The following is a 9,414-nucleotide window of genomic DNA, read 5'->3' on the forward strand; positions in this document are numbered from 1 at the left end:
GATGAAGATCTAAATGTGATTGATGTGTCTCCTATTAAATCTTTGTTTTGCAATATGAATCTTGATAATGATGGGACTGGAAATGAGTCAACTTTAGTTAAAAGGCGTCCCTATGATTCGGAGTTTTTAGATCTTGATGCAAAAATTGGTAAAAGTGGGATTGGAGAGGTCAAAACTTTACATAGCAATGAACCCACTATTTTGGATTTCAAGGAATTTAATTATGATAATTGCTCTTTGATAGATTGTATTTCCTTGTTGCAATCCATGCTAAATTCTCCACATGCTTATAGTCAAAATAAAGCTTTTACCAAACATATCATTGATGCTTTAATGAAATCTTATGAAGAAAAGCTTGAATTAGAAGTTTCAATCCCTAGAAAACTTCATGATGAGTGGGAACCTTTCCTTAGAATGATAGGTGCAATTATTGATATGAAAGAAGGGAATATTAGATTACAATTTCCGTTAAGGAAAGGCATGGAACAATTTCCTAGAAAGAAAATTAAATTACCTTATGAATCTATTATGAGAGCTACTTATGGATTGCATACCAAAGATGACAATACCTAAATCTATTCTTGCTTTTATGCCTAGCTAGGGGCGTTAAACGCTAGCGCTTATTGGGAGGCAACCCCATTTAATTTTTGTTCCTTGCTTTTTGCTCATGTTTAGTAATAAATAATTCATCTAGCCTCTGTTTAGATGTGGTTTTATACTTTTAATTAGTGTTCGTGCCAAGTAGAACCTTTGGGAAGACTTGGGGGAAGTTTTAGAGATCTTGCTGTAAAAAACAGAAACTTTAGCGCTCACGAGATTTGCTGCCATTTTTTACTGAAGAGTGCAATTAGGTTGATTCTTTTTGAAGATGATTAATAGACAAATTCCTCACGTCGACCAATTTATTTCAGAATTTTTGGGGTTACATAAGTATTCGAAACCTACAGATTAATACAGATTGTTCTGTTTTTGACAGATTCTGTCTTTCGTGTGTTGTTTGCTTATTTTGATGCATCTATGGCTAGTATCGGAGGGTATGAACTATAGAGAAGTTGGAATACAGTAGGTTTAACACCGATATAAATAAAGAATGAGTTCATTACAGTACCTTAAGTGGTGGTTTGTTTTCTTATACTAACGGAGCTCACGAGATTTTCTGTTGAGTTTTGTGTTGTGAAGTTTTCAAGTTTTGGGTAAAGATTTGATGGATTATGGAACAAGGAGTGGCAAGAGACTAAGCTTGGGGATTCCCAAGGCACTCCAAGGTAAAATTCAAGTACAACCAAAAGCCTAAGCTTGGGTATGCCCCGGAAGGCATCCCCTCTTTCGTCTTCTTCCATCGGTAACTTTACTTGATCCTATATTTTTATTCACCACATGATATGTGTTTTGCTTGAAGCGTCTTGTATGATTTGAGTCTTTATTTTTTAGTTTACCACAATCATCCTTGCTGTACACACCTTTTGGGAGAGACACACATGAATTGGAATTTATTAGAATACTCTATGTGCTTCACTTATATCTTTTGAGCTAGATAATTTTACTCTAGTGCTTCACTTATATCTTTTAGAGCACGGTGGTGGTTTTATTTTATAGAAATTATTGATCTTTCATGCTTCACTTATATTATTTTGAGAGTCCTTTAGAACAGCATGGTAATTTGCTTTGGTTATGAAATTAGTCCTAATATGATAGGCATCCAAGATGGGTATAATAAAAACTATCATAGAAAGTGCATTGAATACTATGAGAAGTTTGATACTTGATAATTGTTTTGAGATATAAAGATGGTGATATTAAAGCGTGCTAGTTGAGTAGTTGTGAATTTGAGAAATACTTGTGTTAAAGATTGCAAGTCCCATAGCATGCGCGTATGGTAACCGTTGTGTAACAAATTTGAAACATGAGGTGTTCTTTGATTGTCTTCCTTATGAGTGGCGGTCGGGGACGAGCGATGGTCTTTTCCTACCAATCTATCCCCCTAGGAGCATGTATGTAATGCTTGGTTTTTGATGACTTGTAGATTTTTGCAATAAGTATGTGAGTTCTTTATGACTAATGTTGAGTCCATGGATTATACGCACTCTCACCCTTCCATCATTGCTAGCCTCTTCGGTATCGTGCATTGCCCTTTCTCACCTTGAGAGTTGGTGCAAACTTCGCCGGTGCATCCAAACCCCGTGATATGATACGCTCTGTCACACATAAGTCTCCTTATATCTTCCTCAAAACAGCCACCATACCTACCTATTATGGCATTTCCATAGTCATTCCCAAATATATTGCCATGCAACTTTCCACCGTTTCATTTATGACACGCTTCATCACTGTCATATTGCTTTGCATGATCATGTAGTTGACATCGTATTTGTGGCAAAGCCACCATGCATAATTTATCATACATGTCACTCTTGATTCATTGCCCTTCCCGGTACACCACCGGAGGCATTCATAGAGTCATATCTTGTTCTAGTATCGAGTTGTAATCATTGAGTTGTAAATAAATAGAAGTGTGATGATCATCATTAATAAAGCATTGTCTCAAATAAAAAATAAAAAAAGAAAGGCCAAATAAAAAAGAAAGGCCCCAAAAAAGGGAAAATAAAATGACAATGCTACTATCCTCTTTTCCCACACTTGTGCTTCAAAGTAGCACTATAATCTTTATGATAAAGAGTCTCGTGTTTTGTCACTTTCATATACTAGTGGGAATTTTTCATTACAGGACTTGGCTTGCATATTCCAACAACTAGTTGAGCCGTTGGGCCAAATGGCGCAGAGACCCACAAGAGCCATGTTGTCGATGAAAATAGTTTCATTTTGCAAGGACATATTTGATATTGCTAATATAAAGACCATGTGTTAAAATCATGCTATATTGAAAATATGTTTATCATGATGAGAAATCTGAGTTAAAAAATCTATAACATGCATAGACCAACGAAGGAAGCATTTAGTTAAAAAATTGGTTATCACCATGAGAAATCTAAGTTTGAAAAAAAAACATGTTTGTATATGAAAGCATAGGTATTTGAAAGGTCCAGGAACAATTCTTTGTGTGGCCTGTTCGGAGTCGCGCATGCATCCATCGTGCCTATTTATCCATGTTTCTTCCTCAGTTCCTCATTTGGGCGAGAGAAGAACACTCAACTGGTGAGATTTCTCTTGTCCTATTATTTGGGATTTCTCTGCATGCATGGTTACACATATGGCCCATTACACCAACCACCACAATGTCCATTTCAAACACAAAGTGTTTTGAAAATTAAATTATGTTTTACCAAGGAGGAACAGTCCAGATTTGAAATAGCAGATGCAACTACTTTACCAATTCAAACTCTTTAGCAACCATTTATGATTATGATGTCTAATGGCACAAGGTGTCAATTTAGACTAAAGAGTTACTTGAAATGTGTTTCATTTGTTCTTTACAAAGTGCTAGATACAACTTCACTGCACATAAGAATTTTGAAGCTCGATTAAAAAGGTAATTTCATTCATACAAACCATAACTAAACAACGTGAATGTAAATATATATGACTGGGTCATACTTCCTAATACAAAAGCAAGCAACGGACTGGTAATAGGTAGGCCTATTTTAGAGAGATTGTGGTAAATTATAGTTCATTATTACATGCAAAATGTTTTTGCTTCGGAGCAGAACACTGGTCTATCTTTGTCTTCATATCCTTTTCTTCTCAGAGCTAGTGTGATGCCTTGCTCCTATTCATGGATCTTGACCTACAATTTTTTAACGAACTAAATTAGTTATTTATTCAATGGGAAATCTGAAGTCGGGATTACTTCGCCAATATTGTTAGCAAGTTTATGAGGGAAAAGAAAGCAATGTAACTTCCAAAAGTGAAGGTAAGAATGAAGTACATAGTAGTGTAGCTGAGAAAGTAGGAACATGAGCTGCGACATGTTTCAGAAAAATGGTCGAGGTTCCCTGATCCTAGTAACATGAGCTGCGATTATTTTGCCAGGGACTCATGGCTGTATATAACTTTCACAAGCAACATCCCATATGTGACAACCTACCTTTGATCACAAAGCTATATGATCTATATAATGGAGAAAAATGGAGCTTTCAATAACCTGCATACCTATTTTTCCCAAAGCAAACCTAAGAATGAAGTACACAGTATTGTAACTAGGAAAGTAGGAAAATTAAATCATGTACTCTGAAACATATTGCAGAAAGAGAAGTGTGAAGCACGCTTCCTTGAAATTTGGACACAATCAGACATTCATTTTTTTTGAGCCTGCTATATATCTATGGGGAAGCATGGATAAGAAAAGATAGAAATTTAGAAAATGTATGCAAATTCACATATATTTTTCTAAAATCCCATGGAAATGTGTGGGTCCACTTGGTCTATCAGGACGGTGTATTTCAAAAAATCAAGTCAGGCAGCTAATAGTTTGGATAGAACCTCTATAGATAGTAGAAAGCAACATCCAACGATTCGACTGTACAGACTAAAAAGTTCGCCAGGAAATGAGAAGAGCCAGCAAAATAGACTAAGTTACAGAAGAAGCACCTGAAATAAGATAGTGGCAGTTAGTTTGGCAAGAAACCTGCATATATTTGAGTGCAATTCGCGTCCTCTAGGCCATCGTTCTCACGCATTTTTTCCTAGTAAGTAGAAAGCATATAACTCCGCCTATGTCTTCTAGGCATAGCCGGTCCCAAGCCCGGGTAAAGGAGGAGGGTTGTGATAGGCTTGGCGAGCCAACGTAAAAACTAGCCAGTCCCATAGGTATGAAACCCATTTGAGCGAGAATAGTACTAGGATGGGTGACCTCCTAGGAAGTCCTCGTGAAAGGGTTTCATATCTAAGGGTTGTGATAGGCTTGGCGAGCCAACGTAAAAACTAGCCAGTCTTTTGGGTATGAAACCCATTTGGGCGAGAGTAGTACTAGGATGGGTGACCTCCTGGGAAGTCCTCGTGAAAGGGTTTCATATCTAGCCTACCCCAACTTGTTTGGGATAAAAGGCTTCGTAAGTAAGTAAGTAAGTAGAAAGCATATATAGAGTATGAAAAGGGGATACATATTACACAACTAGTAGTTTCAGAGCTTTAGAAGGCCGTCCAGTTTTAGATAGTATGCTTTCACCTATGCAGAACTGGACGTTGTACTACTTATTTTAGAGTCAAGACATATTTCAATCTCTAAATGAAACCTGACACGAATCATCTGCTACTCTAGAAATTTGATTTATCACGGCTAACCAACATGGAACGATCATCTGACTTTCTGGCTATACTAACGTGTAAATATTTGGCAGGTATAGACTCGTTCAAGTTGACTGCAAAAGCAATGAAGGTTGTTGTAGCTAGATAAATGACTCGTTCAAGTTGACCGCCAAATTTTTGTTAGGAAGTGGATGCCTACTAATAGCGCATCTCGGGGAATCACAGTGAGAATTAAAGGCCTGGAGAAATGCAAAACGGCAAGATAAAATTCAGACATTGGCATAGAAAGAAACTAATAGGAAAACATGCACCATCAATCACTCACCATAAGGACAGCAACTGGACAATAGCTGAGCTGCGGTAGATGGTTACCAAGTAATGAACGGAAGGAAAATCACTACAAAATAACCATGAGAACACCAAACTATCTGCAAACATGAAGGCTCTTTCTTGGATTAGACAGGACGAGTACGCCATGATAATCCAAAGAACAAAAAGATGGATTTAAATTTATAGAGCAATGCTAGGAAGATATTGTCTTGAACAACAGAAAGTAAGAAAACAATAAAGCAAGCAACAAACCTGCAAAAAATATCCTCCAAGTTTTGCGTGAAAATCCATCGAATATATCCTCGATCGTATATGTCTCTGTCAAGGTACTCTACAGGAAGGTTCTCCAAAAAACAGAGTAACATTGTTTTTCCTTTTTGAGAGTTTGATAGCAAACCTGCAATGTATCAAAAAGGGATTAGAATTGATAAGAAAATAAATCTCTGCTATTTTATAGTCGAAGAACATGCTTCAATCGACAAAAATACAAAAACATTGAAATTTGATGGTGTAAGGAACCTGCAGTGATATACTGAGCCATAAACTACTTTGCAATGATATACTGAACCATAAACCTGAAGCTCTACTTTGATGCCAATAAATTTATAACTGGGAAAGTAGGAAAATGAAATCATATACTCTAAATCATATTGTAGAAACAGAAGCGTGAAGCACACTTCCTTGAAATTTGAACACAAGTGAACATTCATTTAGCATACAGAGGTAACATAAACTTAAGCAAGACTATTTAATTGATCATGGTACATGGTGGATTTTTTATAATTGATATTCCGCTGGAAGTGGATAAGTTCTGTAGATATTCGGATGCTCATTTTCAGTAGTCATATAAATCGACCTGATTTCCCAGCTTAGACGTTTCAGACATGTCTCACAATATGATGTGACCATGGGTTCAATCCCATGTTCAATTATGTACGAAGAGAGGCCCCATTTGGAAACATGTAAGCACAATCAAATGCCTGGGCACATAGTTCTGTTTACAAAGCTATTTGCAGGTTTGAATGCGTTGCAGCAAGATGGCATGATAATCTATAGTAACCAAGAATGTTCGAAAAACAAGATAGAAAATCATAGCAGAGGAACTGAGCAAATCAGTTAAGCGCGATATGTAAGACATGACTGACATGATGGAACAAGATGCATGAATGGCAAGTAAATACTACTACCACATGATGTAGAGAAGGAGAGCACGACGTTTTAAGCATATAGTAATATGAATGGAGCTCACGGGAATATGGCGCGATGACTGGCTGTCTTCACTTCCTGTAAAACAATTATGATTTCCATCAGATAAAGGAGAAAGCTACTTACAAACCTACAGTAGAGATGCTACATAATGTAAGCTCAAAAGAACACAAGCTTTCAAGTTAATGTAATGATCAGGCCAAGACTCTGCACCTATCATCATCACAACTGTGGACATACGATGTGCTGTGTATTTTTAGATCTTTCATTCAAATAATTTGTAGCACTGGCAGACATACAAAGGCAGACCCATGTTATTTCAGTCTTATGACTTTTACTTTAGCAGAACACTCATTTGGTCAATCTTGGTCGAAGAGCACCGAAACAATTTTAGGAGCATCCATTAAGAAAATAGTAACAATAGCAGCACAGTCAGGCATATAAATTGGTGAGTAAAACATATCTTGTTTGGATTATTCTACCAGGATAGATAATAAAACTTCACCTGCCATGTCCTTTTTCAGCATAGTGCCAATATATACTTCAAAAAAGCATTGGACTACCATATTGTCTAATAGATTCTGGGATCCCTGAGGAACGTGGTCTTCTATGTCAGATCTGCACACCTCAAGTTTAAAAATACAAATATTAGCAAAGTAAAATATGAGTGAGGAGGAAGTGAGGGAGAGAAAGAGTGGAGCACCAAGTTCGCCGCTGGCCTGCATCGCTCGAGCCACCTCCAACAGGCACGTGTTGTTCTCCTTGTACTCCGGATGCACGAGACATCCATTGGAGGAGACATGAGCTCCTGCTTCCTCTCGCCTTCCCACACCGCCTGTTCACCTCGAGCTCCTTGCCCGGCGGGGGGTGGAGGCAGAGGTGGCACCTCATGGCGCAGAGGAGACGACGACGCGGTGGCGCGACAAGTCGACCCGCCGGCCGCCGGCAGGTGCGCGAGGCCTCACCCTGCCCCTTACCCCCACCCGTTGTTGCTTGACTTCCTCACCGGCCTCCTCCTTCCCCTTGTCGTTGCATCCTACCCCACACCTGCACCGCGATGACCCTGCCGGCGCTGCTCCCCCACGACGATACGTCCGATCTGGATCGACGGCAACATGGAAGAGGACAGGAGGAGGTAAGCAGAGGAGAAGGTCGGCGGTGGATCAACGACGACGTGGTAGAGGAGAGGAGGAGGCGAGTGGAGAGACAAGGCCGGCGGCTGCAGGTGAGGAGAGGATGAGGGAGAGAGGGAGGGGTGTGGCGGCTTGTGGGGATGGAGGGGAAGGAGAAAGAGCGCTAGGGTTCGTTTGGCGGGTCGGGTGGGTGTAGGGCGAGAAGCAGGCGATTGGGTGCGGAGCGTGCCGAGCTCATTGGGCAAAACCTGGTGCACCCGGAAACAGCCAATCCAGCCAACAAGAGCCCGGTGTGAGCCCACTTGTAATTGGACAACTAAAACAACTGCGAGGTGAAAATCGGGTTTAACCGCGAGGTAAAGATCTGACGGTCCAGACATGCTAGAAAGCTAAATCCGATGGCCGACGAAGGCCCAATTGAGGAAGCTTTCTGGAGGAGAGTTGGCTAGCCTCTTTATTGGTTTAAATAGGCTTCCTCAAATGCTCTAGGTATTCATGAGAAAGCAAGTTGAATGCATAACCACTTAGTTTCTTTTGTTGAGTTTTCATACATTTATAGCTCTAGTGCGTCCGTTGCATGGCAATCCCTAATCTTTGCATTGACATTAATTGATGGGCATCTCCCTATCCCATTGATTAGCCGCGCCAATGTGAGACTTTCTTTTTTTTTTGTCTTATCCACATAACCCCCATCATCATATTCTATTTCATCCATAATGCTATATCCATGGCTCACGCTCATGTATTGCGTGAAAGTTGAAAAAAGTTTGAGATTGCTTAAGTATGAAACAATTACTTGGCTTGTTATCGGGTTGTGCATGATGAGAGCATTCTTGTGTGATGAAAATGGAGCATGACCAAACTATATAATTTTATAGGGATGAACTTTCTTTTGCCATGTTATTTTGAGAAGACACGATTGTTTAGTTAATATGCTTGAAGTATTATTATTTTTATGTTAATATTAAACTTTTGTCTTGAATATTTCAAATCTGAATATTCATGCCACAATAAAGAAACTTATATTGAGAATTATACTAGGTAGCATTCCACATCTAAAATTCTGTTTTTTATCATATACCTACTCGAGGACGAGCGGGAATTAAGCTTGGAGATGCTTGATACGTCTCCAACGTATTTATAATTTTTTATTGCTCCATGCTATTATATTATCTATTTTGGATGTTAATGGACTTATTTATACATTTTTATATTGTTTTTGGGACTAACCTACTAATCCAAGGCCCAGTGCAATTTGCTGTTTTTTTGCCTATTTCAGTGTTTCGCAGAAAAAGAATATCAAACGGAATCCAAACGGAATGAAACTTTCGGGAGAGTTATTTTTGGAACAAATGTGAACCAGATGACTTGAAATGGACGTCAAGAAATCAACGAGGAGGCCACGAGGCAGGGAGGCGCGCCCCCACCCTCGTGGCTCCACCGACCTACTTCTTCCTCCTATATATATCCATATACCCAGAAAACATCGAGGAGCACCACGAAACCCTATTTCCACCGTCACAACCTTTTGTACCCAAGAGAT

The 9,414-nt window shown here is 39.1% G+C and overlaps 1 long non-coding RNA gene across 3 annotated transcripts; it reads right to left on the reverse strand.

Annotated features, from left to right (window-relative positions):
* Nucleotides 1-3,454: 3,454 nt before the first annotated feature.
* Nucleotides 3,455-8,074, reverse strand: LOC119316627. 3 transcript variants are annotated; one of them, XR_005153119.1, is made up of 6 exons: nucleotides 7,442-8,074; nucleotides 7,244-7,356; nucleotides 6,782-6,816; nucleotides 5,785-5,929; nucleotides 5,528-5,630; nucleotides 3,455-4,545 (listed from the first exon to the last, which is right to left on the reverse strand). It is a non-coding gene; the product is annotated as an uncharacterized LOC119316627 (long non-coding RNA). The 3 variants fall into 3 exon arrangements; XR_005153117.1 differs by having other exon boundaries at nucleotides 5,528-5,929; XR_005153118.1 differs by having other exon boundaries at nucleotides 5,528-5,929; nucleotides 6,720-6,816.
* Nucleotides 8,075-9,414: the final 1,340 nt, after the last annotated feature.

Source organism: Triticum dicoccoides, chromosome 6A (genome assembly GCF_002162155.2).
Source record: "Triticum dicoccoides isolate Atlit2015 ecotype Zavitan chromosome 6A, WEW_v2.0, whole genome shotgun sequence".
Lineage (NCBI taxonomy): Eukaryota > Viridiplantae > Streptophyta > Magnoliopsida > Poales > Poaceae > Triticum > Triticum dicoccoides.